The following is a 14,511-nucleotide window of genomic DNA, read 5'->3' as shown; positions in this document are numbered from 1 at the left end:
TATAAGACATTAGTCAGACCACTTTTGGAGTATTGTGAGCAATTTTGGGCCCCATATCTAAGAAAAGATGTGCTGGCATTGACGAGGAGGTTCATGAGAATGACTTCAGGATCGAAAGGGTTAATGTATGAGAAACATTTGTGGGAGGATCTCATTGAAACATCAAATATTGAAAGGCCTTGACAGAGCAGATGTGGAAAAAATCCTATAGTGTTGTATTCTAGGACTATAGAACACAGATGTTTAATAGAGGGATGTCCTTTTAGAACAGAGATGAGGAGGAATTTTTTCAGCAAGAGGGTGGTGAATCTGTGGAATTAATTTCCACAGATGGCTGTGGATGCCAAGTAATTGAGTATATTTAAAGTGAATGTTGATAGGTTCTTGATTAGTAAGGATGTCAAACGTTATGGTGAGAAGGCAGGAGAATGAGGCTGAGGAGAATAGTAAATCAGCCGTGATAGAATGATGGAACAGAATCATTGGGCTGAATAGTCTAATTCTGTTCCTATGCCTTATGGTCTGTCATTAGAAATAGTTAAAAAGATTGTCTCTTCCTTTCAACATTCATCTTTGCTTTTCTTCTTCTAAAAAAGTTTCTGCCTCTCTGTGGCATTGTCATAGATGTGGAATTGGTGCTACTGAATGGCTCGATGTTTGCTGCAGTGCAGAGTATTAACTTGTTTCTCATTATTGGTATCCCATGATTTTGAGCTGTGCAGAAATCACCTGTCTTGTTTCCTAACTCACCAGATGGATGATGATGCCATAGCCCCTGCACTCCACTCCACTTCATCTTCCCCCACCTGGAAAATGGTGCCTTATATGTCAGGATGCTGTTTATTGACTTCAACTTGGCATTCAATATCTTAGAAGCTGGTGGGGAGACTGTCCTCAATGGGTTTCAACAGCTCTCCATGTGACTGGATCCTGGACTTCCTGACAGAGAGATCACAGTCATTCTGTGTTGGCAGAAACATCTCTGCCTCCATCACACTGAGCAATGGTTCTCCCCAGGGCTGTGTGCTCAGCCCACTGCTGTTCACCCTGCTGACGCATGACTGCTTTGCTAGATCCAGTTCATACTGAATCTGAAGTTTTTTGATGACACAACAGTGGTTGGCCTAATCAACAATGATGAAGAGACTGTATACAGAGAGGTGGTAGAGCAGCTGGTAGAATGCTGTGAGCACAACAACTTGAGTCTCAATGTGGACAAGATCAAAGAGATGATTGTGGACTTTAAGAAGGTACAGGATAAGCATATACAAGGGTCCACCATGGAGTTAGGAGCAACAAGTTTCAAGGAATGTCCGAAACAGACGATCTCACCTAGTTCTTCAACACAACTTGTTTGGTCAAGAAAGCACAGCAGTGTCTCCACTTCCTGAGGAGATTGAGGTGAGTGAGGCTCCCCCCACCATTCTAACCAGTTTTTATCATCAAGACTGTCCTGACTAGCTGTATCACCATCTGATATGGGAATTGCAACGCATTTGACCACAAGCGCTAACAAATGATGCAAGGACTGTTGAGAAGGTCATCAGGGTCTCTCTTCCACTCATCAGAAATACCTTTCAGGATCACTGTGTATGCAAGGAGCCTTAACATTGTCAGTGATCTCACCCATCCATCCAGCAATCTCTTTGACCCCCTACCATTAGGCAGGAGGTACCGTAGCATTGTCAGTGATCCCTCTCATCCTTCCAACAATCTTTCTGAACCCTGACCATCAGACAGGAGGTACTGTAACATTAGGACAAGAACTGTTAGGATGGGAAACAGCCTCTTCCCCCAGACTGTAAGACTACTGAACTTTTTATCACCACCCAGGTCTCATCACGAATGAAATGACAGTAATATTATACTGTTTACTTTTTAATTTGTGTCATAAAAGCACCTTATTATTTGTGATACTGTTACTTTGAGTTGTGTGTGAGTTATACAGTATATATTGTGTTGTGCGCCTTGGTCTGGAAGAATGTTATTTTCTGGATGGTATATATGTGTATAGTTGAATGTTAATAAACTTGAACTTGATACAGGTCCTGATTAAGGGTTGCGGCCTGAAACATTGACTGCATTCTCTTCCATGGATGCTGCCTGGCCTGCTGAGTCCCTCCAGCATTTTGTGTGCGCCGCTTGGATTTCCAGCATCTGCAGATTTTCTCTTGTTTTTGATACAGGTCCTGCCCAGATGACAAAGCCCTGCTTATGTCCAGCCCATACATATAAACAAATGGGATGGATTTGATGGAAGTTCAATAGTTCAAAGTAAATTTATTATTGATATATACATATCTTACCATATATTACCTTGAGATTCATTTTCTTGCAGGCATTTATAGGAAAAAATAAGAAATACAACAGAATTTACAACAATATGTACAAAGACTGACAAGCAACCAATGTGGAAAAGACCACAAGCTGGGCAGATAAAAAAAAAAGTGAGAACATGAGTTGTAAAGAGTTGCTGGTTGCTGTGAGGCTGCAGGTATTTTCGGCCAGGTAGGAACTCAGTTTTTGTCCATGTTTCTGGTTTTGGGGTGACCAGGTTATCAACAGTTTACATGATTGGCAACCTGCTGTCACTGGGGAATGACCTGTACTTTTGAAGGTAGATTATTTATTGTTTGGAACTTTCTAGCATTTTATAAATGGTGTATAAAGTTGTGTTTTCTTTCCCTTAATATTGGAAAAAATTTTATTAGTTCCTTGGCCATTTGTTCTCCTTGTATTTGATAAGATGCTTATTTTCTACAAACCTCTGTCAATTGCCATGGGTGTGTTTCTGTGCTAATGACAAACACATAAATGTGAATTGTCATGGGTAGGTTTCTGTGTTAAAGACACCACAGTACCGTGAATTGCCCTGGGTAGGTTTCTGTGTTAAAGACACCACACTACTATGAATTACTCTGGGTGGGTTTCTGTGTTTAAAAACCCTCACCACTGTGAATTGCCCTGGGTTGGTTTCTGTGTTAAAGACACCACACTACTGTGAATTGCCCCGTGTGGGTTTCTGTGTTTAAAAAGCTTCACTGCTTGTCCATATTAAACTACAGCCATCTTCGCATTGCCAGTAAGCCCACTTTGCCTATGCATGGTGCAGTGAGTTGTAACTAATTCATTGCTGATTAACAGTCAATATCTTTCAAGCTAAGAGAAGAGAAAGAAATAAACCATAAAAGAGCAGTAGAAAATAGATTTGAACATGCAGATCTTCCATGCCATTTATTGCACTGCCACTTTCATTATACCGTCTTGATCGCCATCTGCTTGTTTGAATTTCATCCTTCTGTTGTAGTACTGCTTGGATGCCACACTGCCTTGGGTGCTGTCTTCACAATGTGACCTTAAGTACAATCTAACCTGCCAGCTGAGGTAATTGTACCACAGTGGATAATGGGCAAGTTCTGCAATCTCTCCTCACCACCTTCCCTTCCCCTTCCCCTTGCCCCTCCTCCCTCCCTTACCCTACTTCTCCCTTCTATTACCCCCTCACCCCTCTTCCCAAGCTCTCCTGCAAGTTGTGCTGTCCTATTTGTCAACTTCACAAAGAAACCACTCATTGTATCATTGTCAGTGAGATATTAATGTGTACAATTTGCCTGCTGCATTTCTTTGAACAATGAGCAAATTGTCATGAGTACTTCATTGGTTTTAGTGACCTTGGGATTGTGGGAAGTGCTATATCAATGCAGATTAAGGACAAAGATTCTGCAACGTGTTGGTGGCGGAGGGTGAGGTAGATAGAGTAGTGGTGGATGTGTGTTTTTCTGACTGGAAATCGGTAACAAGTAGTGCACTGCAAGGATCGGTGCTGGGACCTTCGTTATTTATAATATACTTTATGTAAATGACACAGATGAGAATATATCTTTCTCTGATTCTAAGTGGTTTCTTTCCTATTTCTCTCTGGGCACAAAAGAAGATAAGTTGGCCCATCATCTGTTCCCCTCTCTCTAACATAGTCATTAACTCCTCCTGATTCTCTTGCCACCTTCTACAATTTACAGCAACCAGTTAATCAACCAGTATATTCCTTAGGTTTGAGAAGATATCAGAACAGCTGGAAGAATCCAACAGTTGCAGGAAGACCATGTACGCGTCACTGCTCAGGATTTAACCTAGGTCACTGGCTCTACTTGTGCCACTTTCCTTCTTCCTTGTTTCTTGGGATATCCTTCTTCCAATTCCGCCTTTTTCACCAAAATATTTGATAAAACTTAAAGTGCTTCAGTAGGAGTGATGACAGCATGACACTCTACATTGTCAAAGGTGCTGTATACAAAAACAATATTATCACAATTGCTACCATGCAGCATAAGCAGGAAGAGCCACTTCCTTTTTAAGATTTTTTTTTTCTGAAGAACAGAACTTTCTGTATCGTCGTGCTTCCCTTTTATTTTTAACCAGGCACTTCTTGATGGAACAAAAAGATTTGAAGCTGAAATAAACAGGACAGGGATTTTGAAACAGTAAAATGCCAGAATAAGCAGAGACTTCCAAATTAAATTTTGGAGAAAGTTATTTCCTTTTCTTTAGTTCAAGCTGCACTTAGTAACACTTAAAGATTCATAAAAGGAACTCTTCAAAAACAAATGTGTGCATGTGGGGTGCATCAATTTCACACTCATTCCTGTTTGCATTACTGTTTGATTTTCCTTTGGGGTTTTGATCTCCTTAGTAAGGATTTTGTATGGCATAAAAGTGTACCAAATGATGAGAACAGTGGGTCAGCACACAAAATTAATCTGTGCTCAAATGGTGCTCTCATTTACTCATATGTAACCCTATTATGAAAGTGGTCAAACACAAACTGTCGTCTTTGTCCTCCTTGAGGTCTCTGACCTTTTGCAGTTCCAGTTATAGCCTCACTTGTGTGCCTTAACGTTCTTTTGTCAGTGTTAAGGTCACTCTCAGCTTTGTGGTCTCAGGATCATTCTGGGCTCTGCAGCCAATCTTTGTCACATTCCAGAGCTTGCTGCTCATTTCTGTATCAGGGAGATCACCCATATTCTATTGTTGAGGAGAGGAGCCTTCATCACTTGACTTTCTGTTTACTCCTGTAGGTAAGAGAGTACATACAGCTGTTTGTTTGCAGGCTTTTCCAGAATGAAAACATTACCAGACTGCAGTTATGTCCTCAGAAAGCTCCCAGGTAGCTTCCTGCCAGGAAAACTTGACTGTAGTCATAGAGGATCTCAGTAGTCACCTTGCACACAGAGGATCCTTCTGTTCATCCTCAACCCCCAGCTCCTCAGCACTCCCCATAGCAGTATGCCCTCAACTCTTGTCCATCACTGCAACATCCACTCATTCAGAGGCTGCACTCTGCTGTAGCTAGAAGAGTGCTGCTTGTATTGTAGCAACACATTTGAGAACAGCTTGCAATATTTGCACCTGATATACTGTCTGTCCAGAACCTGTGAGGCATTACAAATGAATGCCATATTACTGCTGACAATCTCAGCATCACATCACATAACCCAGCAGCATTGCTTGCTGACCCTTGTGCAAATGATTTTAAGTTAATCCACAGTACTACATATAACACCAAAGAAGAACAAATTAATTAGACAAGAAAAGAAAGTGTTACAATCAATCCTGACTGGAGTGAGACTCAGTTGATAATATTCAATTTTTATAGTCATAGAACACTACATCACAGAAATAGGCTTTTCAGCCCATCTGAACTATTAATCTGCCTAGCCCATCAACCTGCACCTGGACCATAGCCCTCCATACTTTCCCATTTATTTACCTATCCAAATTTCTCTTAACCTCACTTGCATTGGCAACTTGTTCCACACTCTTACGACCCTCTGAGTGAATAAGTTTCCCCTCATGTTCCCCTTAAACGTTTCACCTTTTGGCCTTAAACATGTCCTCTAGTTATAGTCTTAGCCAACCTTAGTGGAAAAGGCCTGCTTGCATTTACCCTATCTATTACCCCTCATAATTTTGTATACCTCTATCAAATTTTCCCTCAATCTTCTACATTCTAAGGAATAAAGTCCTAACCTATTCAACCATTCCTTATAACTCAGGTCCTCAAGACCCAGCAATATCCTTGTAAATTTTCTCTGCATTCTTTCAACTTTATTTACATCTTTCCTGTAGGTAGGTGACCAAAACTGCATACAGCACCCCAAAATAGGCCTCACCAATGTATTACACAATGTTAACATAATATCCCAACTCCTATACTCAATACATTGATTTATGAAGTCCATGTGTCAAAAACTTCCTTTATGGCCCTATCTATCTGTGATGCCACTTTCGTTGAATTATGGATCTGTATTCCCAGTTCCCTCTGTTCTGCTACATTCATCAGTGCCCTACTGAACACCAAGTAAGACCTACATAGGTTGGTCCTCTCAAAGTGCATCACCTCACATTTGTCTGTGTTAAATTCCATCTGCCATTTATGAGCCCATTTTTCTAGAAAGTCCAGAGCCTGCTCAAATTTTGATAGTCTTCCTCACTATCCATTACAGTCCCATTCTTAGTGTCATCTGCAAATTTGCTGATCATACCCATAATTGTCCAGACATTGATATCAAGGTCTCAGGTACTTTGATACAACCAGCTGTGTTGGATGGGGTGAAGGAAAGCTGAATGCAATGGTGGACAGCTCAATTGTATTCTTTAGCACTTTGCAAGTCACTCCTAGTTCCCAGGATAAATTGTATGTGTGGCCTACTTATTATAGAGTGGAACTGATTGAGGACTGCCAAATCAACTTCACATCAGGGAGATTTTTTGAGGTGAACATAGATGGTAGGTGAAGTAGAAATAGTCCCTTGAGCATCTCGTACAAAATGCTGGAGGAACTCAGTAGGTCTGGCTGGTAGGTCTATAGAAAGGAATAATCAGTTGACGTTTTGGGCCGAGACCCTTCAACAAGACCCGCAAACATCTCTCCCCTCAATACAGCTGTTGGTGGGGCTGGAAGCTGATGAGGAGAGTTCATGTTTTAAATGGGTCTGCACTATCCGATATAGTTTGCCTTTGAGGTAGTGTGTTATTGAACAGTATTAGGAACAGGAAGAGGCTGTTCTGTTTTACCTCTCAGTCAGATGTGGAGGTCTCTGGCAACATTTCTTGACCATCCATAGGAATAGCTTGCTGTGCTAGGTCAGGAGTAAACCACATTGTTGAGGATCTAAAATCACAAAGGTCAGACAGTGTAAGAAGAGGAGAATTCCTTCCATCCTTTAGACTTCTCCCTTCCTTGCTACCCCTTGAATTTGAAATCCAGCACCCAGGGAAAAGAATTGTAGGTTTCTGTAATCCTGTGTGAGAAATCAATGTAAAATGGTTTCTAAGGTTATGCTTATGATTCGTTACAGCTGCATGCCATTTCCCAATGAAAAGTTTGTGACCACAAAGACGGGCTTTGAGAATAGATAATACCATGAAGGTTTCCCCCACCTGTGGTGTTTTCTAAATTAGTTGAAACTTTCAACTATTGGTTGAAAAGCAAATCATCTCTTGCAAGTGACCTGTGTACTACTGAATAGCAGCTATTTACTACATCAAGCAGCACTTGTTGGGATGGAGCAACACAGTATGAGTGACTTAAGGGCTACTCAAGCCTAATTCTGCACAATACCAATATAACATGTATGTGACTTGGACCAGTTAGCAACCTTAGCAACATATCATAGTTATAATATATCTGACCGCCTTGTTAGGCTATGCCAGGTGGATAATTTAGCACTTGTCGATTCTCCCTTTATACAAGCTGCATAGTTAATAATCAATGGGAAAGATCTCAGCAATAATCTGAATTAGATTCGCAGGTGCTTCATTAGTGAGATGAAATGATTTCAGTTCTGAAGAAATTCAAGTCTTTGTTGTTCTTTTCCTGAAGGTGGTAGCAAGCCTATTTGTGTTCTGTTGGTGCCTGAGTGTGTTGGTACCAAATTGTGCTAGTTAACCAACTCTAAAGCCAACTGGAACCCAAGGTTTGGAGCTTGGATGTGCTGGTGTTCAGTTCATTGGAAAGCAGATTTACCAGCTCAGCTATGAGAGAGCCTGTGACATTACTGGCAATGTTAATTCTCCCAATAACCTTGCCCCTATGCCCAGTTAGTCACTCCTAGTTCTGTCCCTGGTCTAGTTTCCCCAGTAGTTCACACACTTTGCCTTCCCATTCTGCAGTTCTTGGGAGTTTCACCATTTGCACACCTCAATAGTAAAACAATCGCTAGCTTGGCTAGTCAAAACAGTCCCTTCAGTTTATGTGCTTTCCTAGTTTATAACTCATAAGAATAAGGATTCTAGGCACAGGCATTCCAAGCAGTTTCATTTATTTTCACTCACACTGTTACATCGGTTTGTAGATAGCAGAACAGCCCCAAAAGACCCGAGGGACAGTTTGGGGCATCCTAAAATAATGCCTGAGTTAGGGGCAGCAGATGCACTACACCCTATGCAGGCAGATTTAACCCCGCACTTTGACTTTGCTGAAAGGTGTGAGGGTGAATTTGATGGTTGGTGAGAACTTGTATTGGAAAGTTAACAATAAAGTGTGTCGTGGAATAAGTCTCTATGTTTATAATTTTTAGTACGTTTGTTTTCGTTTGTCTATTTGTAAATACATTTTTTCTTCACAACTCTTGGGCAGCTTTTGCTTTTTTCTCACCTGGCACAAAATAAAACTCCTTTTGCACTAACTTGCTGTTGCGGCTTACCATCTGTTTCTTTTTCTAACAGGTGGCTTTCGTCAGGCACGCTTACCTGCACCTGATAGCAAGGTGTGACCGAGCCAAACTATGCAATGGATGATTAAGGCACTTTTGTTTATATTCTGGGGTTCTCATGAGGGTGTGACTTACCAGCCTGGGTGTCGCCTCCCAGGTGCCAGGGTACGGGATGTCTCGGATCGGGTGCAGAGTATTCTGAAGGGAGAGGATGAACAGCCAGCAGCCTTGGTGCACGTTGGTACCAATGATATAGGTAGAAAAAGGGAGGAAGCCCTGAAGAGAGAGTTCGGGGAGTTGGTTAGGAAAGTGAAAAGCAGGACCTCCAGGGTAGTAACCTCAGGATTGCTGCCTGTGCCACGTGCTAATAAGCGCAAGAATAGCATGATCGTGCATATTAATGTGTGGCTGAGAGGCTGATATAGGGGGAAGGGCTTCAGGTTCCTGGCTCATTGGGCCCTCTTCTGGGGGAGGTACGACCTGTACAAAAAGGATGGTTTACACCTGAACCCAAAGGGGTCCAATATCGTAGCAGGCAGGTTCAATAGAGCTGTTCGGGAGGCTTTATAATCTAATTTGGTAGGGGGATGGGAACCGGAGTGATAGGGCTGAGGAAGGGGAAAGCAGAAATAAATCAAAGATGGCATGCAACAGAGATGATAGAAAGAAGATGAGGCATAATTATAGCCAGTTGGATGAGTTACAGGGCAATAGAGGGGTGGTGCAGTTAAAAAAGAAAGCAACAAATACTGGGCTGAAAGTGTTATATATGAGTGCACGCAGCATAAGAAATAAAATGGAAGATCTTGAAATTCAGCTACAGATTGGCAAGTATGGCATTGTGGCCATCTCTGAAACTTGGCTAAAGGATGGCTGCCATTGGGAGCTGAATGTCCAAGGATATATGGCGTATCTGAAAGATAGGTTAATAGACAGAGGGCGTGGTGTGGCCCTGTGTATAAGAAATAATATTAATTCATTAGAAAGGGATGACATAGGGTCAGAAGGTGTAGAGTCTCTATGGGTTGAGTTAAGAAATGGCAAGGGTAAAAGGACCCGAATGGCAATTGTCTACAGGCCTTTAAACAGCAGCCGGAATGAGGATTACACATTACAGCAGGAGATAGAAAAGGCGTTTCAGAAGGGCAATGTCATGATAACCATTGGGGATTTTAACATGAAAGTGGATTGGGAAAACCAGGCCAGTACTGGACCTCAAGAGAGAGAATTTTAGAATGTCTAAGGAATGGCTTTTTAGAACAGCTTGTTGTTGAGCCCACTAGGGGATTGGCTGTGCTGGATTGGGTGTTGTGCAATGATCTGGAGATGATAAAAGAGCATAAGGTTAAGGAACCCTTAGGGAACAGTGATCACAATATGATCAAGTTCACTTTGAAATTTGAGAAGGAGAAACTAAATTCCAAAGTGTCGGTATTTCAGTGGAATAAAGGAAATCATAATGCCATGAGAGGGGAACTGGCCAAGGTTGACTGGAAAGGGATACTAGCAGGAAGGACAGCAGAGCAGAAATGGCTAGAGTTTCTGCGAAAAATGAGGGAAGTGCAAGACAGCTATATTCCAAATACGAGGGGTGATTGATAGATTCATGGCTTAAGGTAGAAGGAGTTAATTTTAGAAAACCTAGCACATTTATTTTTCAACATAATCTCCTCCTACATTTATGCACTTAGTCCAGCGGTTGTGGAACATATGGATCTTGGATCTCCAGAAGGTGTCCACACCAGGGGTGATTGATAAGTTCGTGGCCTATTGCAGAAGGAGATGAGTTATTAACCAAACTTCCTGCATAATTACTCAGAGTTGACCTGTACGTGCATGTAACGAGACCTGTATAACTCATCTTCTTCTACCTTAAGCCATGAACTTATCAATCACAGATGCTGTGGACACTTTCTGGAGGCCCAAGGTTCATATGCTCCATGACTGCTGGATTAAGTGTGTAAATGTAGGAGGGGACTATGTTGAAAAATAAATGTGCTAGGCTTTCTAAAATCGAATCCTTCTACTTTAGGCCACAAACTTATCAATCACCCTTTGTAAGAAGAAATTTTCGAATGGATGAAGGACACTACTGTGGCTGACAAGTGAAGTCAGAGCCAAAGTAAAAACAAAAGAGAAGGTATGCAATGAAGCCAAAGCTAGTGGCAAGATAGAGGATTGGGAAGCTTTTAAAAACTTGCAGAAGGAAACTTAGAAGGTCATTAGGAAGGAAAAGATGGATTATGAAGGGAAGCTGGCAACTAATATCAAAGAAGATACTAAAAGCTTTTTTAAGTATATAAAGGGTAAAAGAGAGTTGAGGGTAGATATAGGACCAACAGAAAATGATGGCGGAGATATCGTAATGAGAAATGCAGAGATGGCAGAGGAACTGAATGCGTATTTTGTATCAATCTTCACAGTGGAAGACATCTGCTATATACCAGACATTCAAGTGTCAGGGAAGTAAAGGATGTGCAGTGAAAATTACAGCTGAGAAGGTGCTCAGGAAGCTTAATGGTCTGAGGGTGGATAAATCTCCTGGACTTGATGGAATGCACCCTTGGGTTCTGAAGGAAGTAGCTGGAGAGAATACAGAGGCATTAACAATGATCTTTCAAAAATTGATAGACTCTGGCATTGTACTGGATGACTGGAAAATTGCAAATGTTACTCTGCTATTTAAGAAGGGTGGGAGACAGCAGAAAGGAAAATATAGACCTGTTAGCCTGATGTCAGTGGTTGGAAAGTTGTTGGAATCGATAGTTAGGGATGAGATTATGGAGTACCTGGAGGCACATGACAAGATAGGCCAAAGCCAGCATGGTTTCCTAAAAGGAAAATCATGTCTGACTAACATACTGCAATTTTTTGAGGAAATTGCAGGCAGGGTGGACAAAGGAGATGCAGTGGATGTGGTGTACTTGGATTTTCAGAAGGCCTTTGACAAAGTGCCACACAGGAGGCTGGTTAGCAAGATAAGGGCCCATGGAATTACAGGGGAGTCACTTGCTTGGGTGGAACATTGGTTGATCAGCAGAAAGCAGTGAGTGGGAATAAAGGGATCCTATTTTGGCTGGCTGCTGGTTACCAGTGGAGTTCCACAGTTGTCGGTGTTGGGACCGCTGCTTTTTATGATGTATGTCAATAATTTGGACTATGGTATTAATGGACTTGAGGCTATATTTGCTGATGATACAAAGATAGGTGGAGGAGCAGGTAGTGCTGTGGAAACAGAGAGCCTGCAGAGAGACTAAAGGCTGATTTATACTTGTACATACGGGCTACGCTGTAGCCCAGATTTTCACTTCTACATAGGCTCTACGCTGTAGCGAGCATGCATTGGTGTGTGCCAAAATGTTAGGTGCGGTGGGGTTTCTATGCCACTGTGTTGAGTTTCTTCGTGAGAGACATGGACAAAGAAATGCATTTCAAACATTTTTGCATGTCAGTGGGTAGATTTGATGATTTGGTTCATCTATTTCGCATTGATGTACAGACATGGTGGAGAAGAAGCAACCGGAAGTGCGTAGGAGGAAATACGATGCTACCAAGTGGACCAATCATTTTTGCGGTCTGCGTCGCTGCGATGTGTGAGTTACTTTTTTGGGGAGGTGCATGTCACTCTACGATGTAGGGTACAGCATAGGTATGGTGTAGGGTATGTAGTACCTACTGCATAGATGCGACACACAAGTATAAACTAGCCTTTAGATAGTTTAGAGGAATGGTCAAAGAAGTGGCACATGAAATACAATGTTGGAAATGTATAGTCATGCACTTTGCTGGAAGAAATAAACAGGCAGACTATTATTTAGATGGAGAGAGAATTCAAAACACAGAGTTGCAAAGGGATTTGGGAGTCCTTGTGCAGGATACCCTAAAGGTTAACCTCCAGGTTGAGTCGGTTGTGAAGAAGGCAAATGCAATGTTGGCGTTTATTTCTAGAGGTAAAGAATATAAGAGCAGAGATGTGATATTGAGGCTCTATAAACACACATAAGACCACATTTGAATTGAATTGAATTTCGGTTTATTATCATTTAGAAACAACAACTGCAATAGACAATAGGTGCAGAAGTAGACCATTCGGCCCTTCGAGCCTGCACCACCATTCTGAAATCATGGCTGATTATCTACTATTAAGACCCGGTTCCTGCCTTGTCCCCATATCCCTTGATTCCCCTATCCATAAGATACCTATTTAGCTCCTTCTTGAAAGCATCCAGAGAATTGACCTCCACTGCCTCCCGAGACAGTGTATTCCAGACCCCCACAACTCTCTGGGAAAAGATGTTTTTCCTTAACTCTGTCCTAAATGACCTATCCCTTATTCTCAAACCATGCCCTCTGGTACTGGACTCTCCCAGCATCTGGAACGTATTTCCTGCCTCTATCTTGTCCAATCCCTTAATAATCTTATATGTTGCAATCAGATTCCCTCTCAATCTCCTTAATTCCAGTGTGTACAAGCCCAGTCTCTCTAACCTCTCCGCGTAAGACAGTCCGGACATCCCAGGAATTAACCTCGTGAATCTACGCTGCACTTCCTCTACAGCCAGGATGTCCTTCCTTAACCCTGGAGACCAAAACTGTACACAATACTCCAGGTGTGGTCTCACCAGGACTCTGTACAAATGCAAAAGGATTTCCTTGCTCTTGTACTCAATTCTCTTTGTAACAAAGGCCAACATTCCATTAGCCTTCTTCATTGCCTGCTGCACTTGCTCATTCACCTTCAGTGACTGATGAACAAGGACTCCGAGATCTCTTTGTATTTCTCCCTTACCTAACGCTGCACCATTCAGATGATAATCTGCCTTCCTGTTCTTACTCCCAAAGTGGATAACCTCACACTTATTCACATTAAATGTCATTTGTCAAGTATTTGCCCACTCACCCAGCCTATCCAAGTCAACCTGAATTCTCCTAACATCCTCATCACATGTCACACTGCCACCCAGTTTAGTATCATCAGCAAACTTGCTGATGTTATTCTCAATGCCTTCAACTAAATCGTTGATATAAATCGTAAACAGCTGTGGTCCCAATACCGAGCCCTGTGGCACCCCACTAGTCACCACCTGCCATTCCGAGAAACACCCATTCACTGTTACCCTTTGCTTTCTATCTGCCAACCAGTTTTCTATCCGTGTCAATACCTTCCCTCTAATGCCATGAGCTCTGATTTTACCCACCAATCTCCTATGAGGGACCTTATCATATAACCATATAACAATCACAGCACGGAAACAGGCCATCTCAGCCCTCCTAGTCCGTGCCGAACTCTTAATCTCACCTAGTCCCACCTACCCGCACTCAGCCCATAACCCTCCACTCCTTTCCTGTCCATATACCTATCCAATTTTACCTTAAATGACACAACTGAACTGGCCTCTACTACTTCTACAGGAAGCTCATTCCACAAAGCTATCACTCTCTGAGTAAAGAAATACCCCCTCGTGTTTCCCTTAAACTTTTACCCCCTAACTCTCAAATCATGTCCTCTCGTTTGAATCTCCCCTACTCTCAATGGAAACTGCCTATTCACGTCAACTCTATCTATCCCTCTCAAAATTTTAAATACCTCGATCAAATCCCCCCTCAATCTTCTACGCTCCAATGTAATCAAATGCCTTCTGAAAATCAAGGTACACTACATCCACTGGATCTCCCTTGTCTAACTTCCTGGTTACATCCTCGAAAAACTCCAATAGATTAGTCAAGCATGATTTGCCTTTGGTAGATCCATGCTGGCTCGGCCCAATCCTATCACTGCTATCGAGATATGGCACTA

General features: G+C 42.1%; 1 protein-coding gene across 6 annotated transcripts in view; it reads left to right on the top strand.

Moving 5' to 3' along the window:
* LOC132383606 (transcription factor HIVEP3) overlaps positions 1 to 14,511 on the top strand; it is a 764,495-nt gene that overhangs the window by 130,331 nt on the left and 619,653 nt on the right. For 4 of the 6 annotated variants that reach the window (XM_059954801.1, XM_059954800.1, XM_059954796.1 and 1 more), the window contains exon 2: positions 2,339 to 2,508. The exons of 1 other annotated variant lie outside the window; for it this stretch is intronic. The gene's annotated coding sequence lies outside the window, so the exon portion shown is untranslated. Of the gene's footprint in view, positions 1 to 753; positions 1,402 to 2,338; positions 2,509 to 14,511 lie in introns of all 6 variants that reach the window. One more of the 6 variants, XM_059954798.1, reaches the window with a different exon arrangement.

The sequence above is a fragment of the Hypanus sabinus genome, chromosome 30 (genome assembly GCF_030144855.1).
Source record: "Hypanus sabinus isolate sHypSab1 chromosome 30, sHypSab1.hap1, whole genome shotgun sequence".
Lineage (NCBI taxonomy): Eukaryota > Metazoa > Chordata > Chondrichthyes > Myliobatiformes > Dasyatidae > Hypanus > Hypanus sabinus.
Note: the sequence above shows the minus strand (reverse complement) of the source record. Positions and strands in the feature narration are given on the sequence as shown.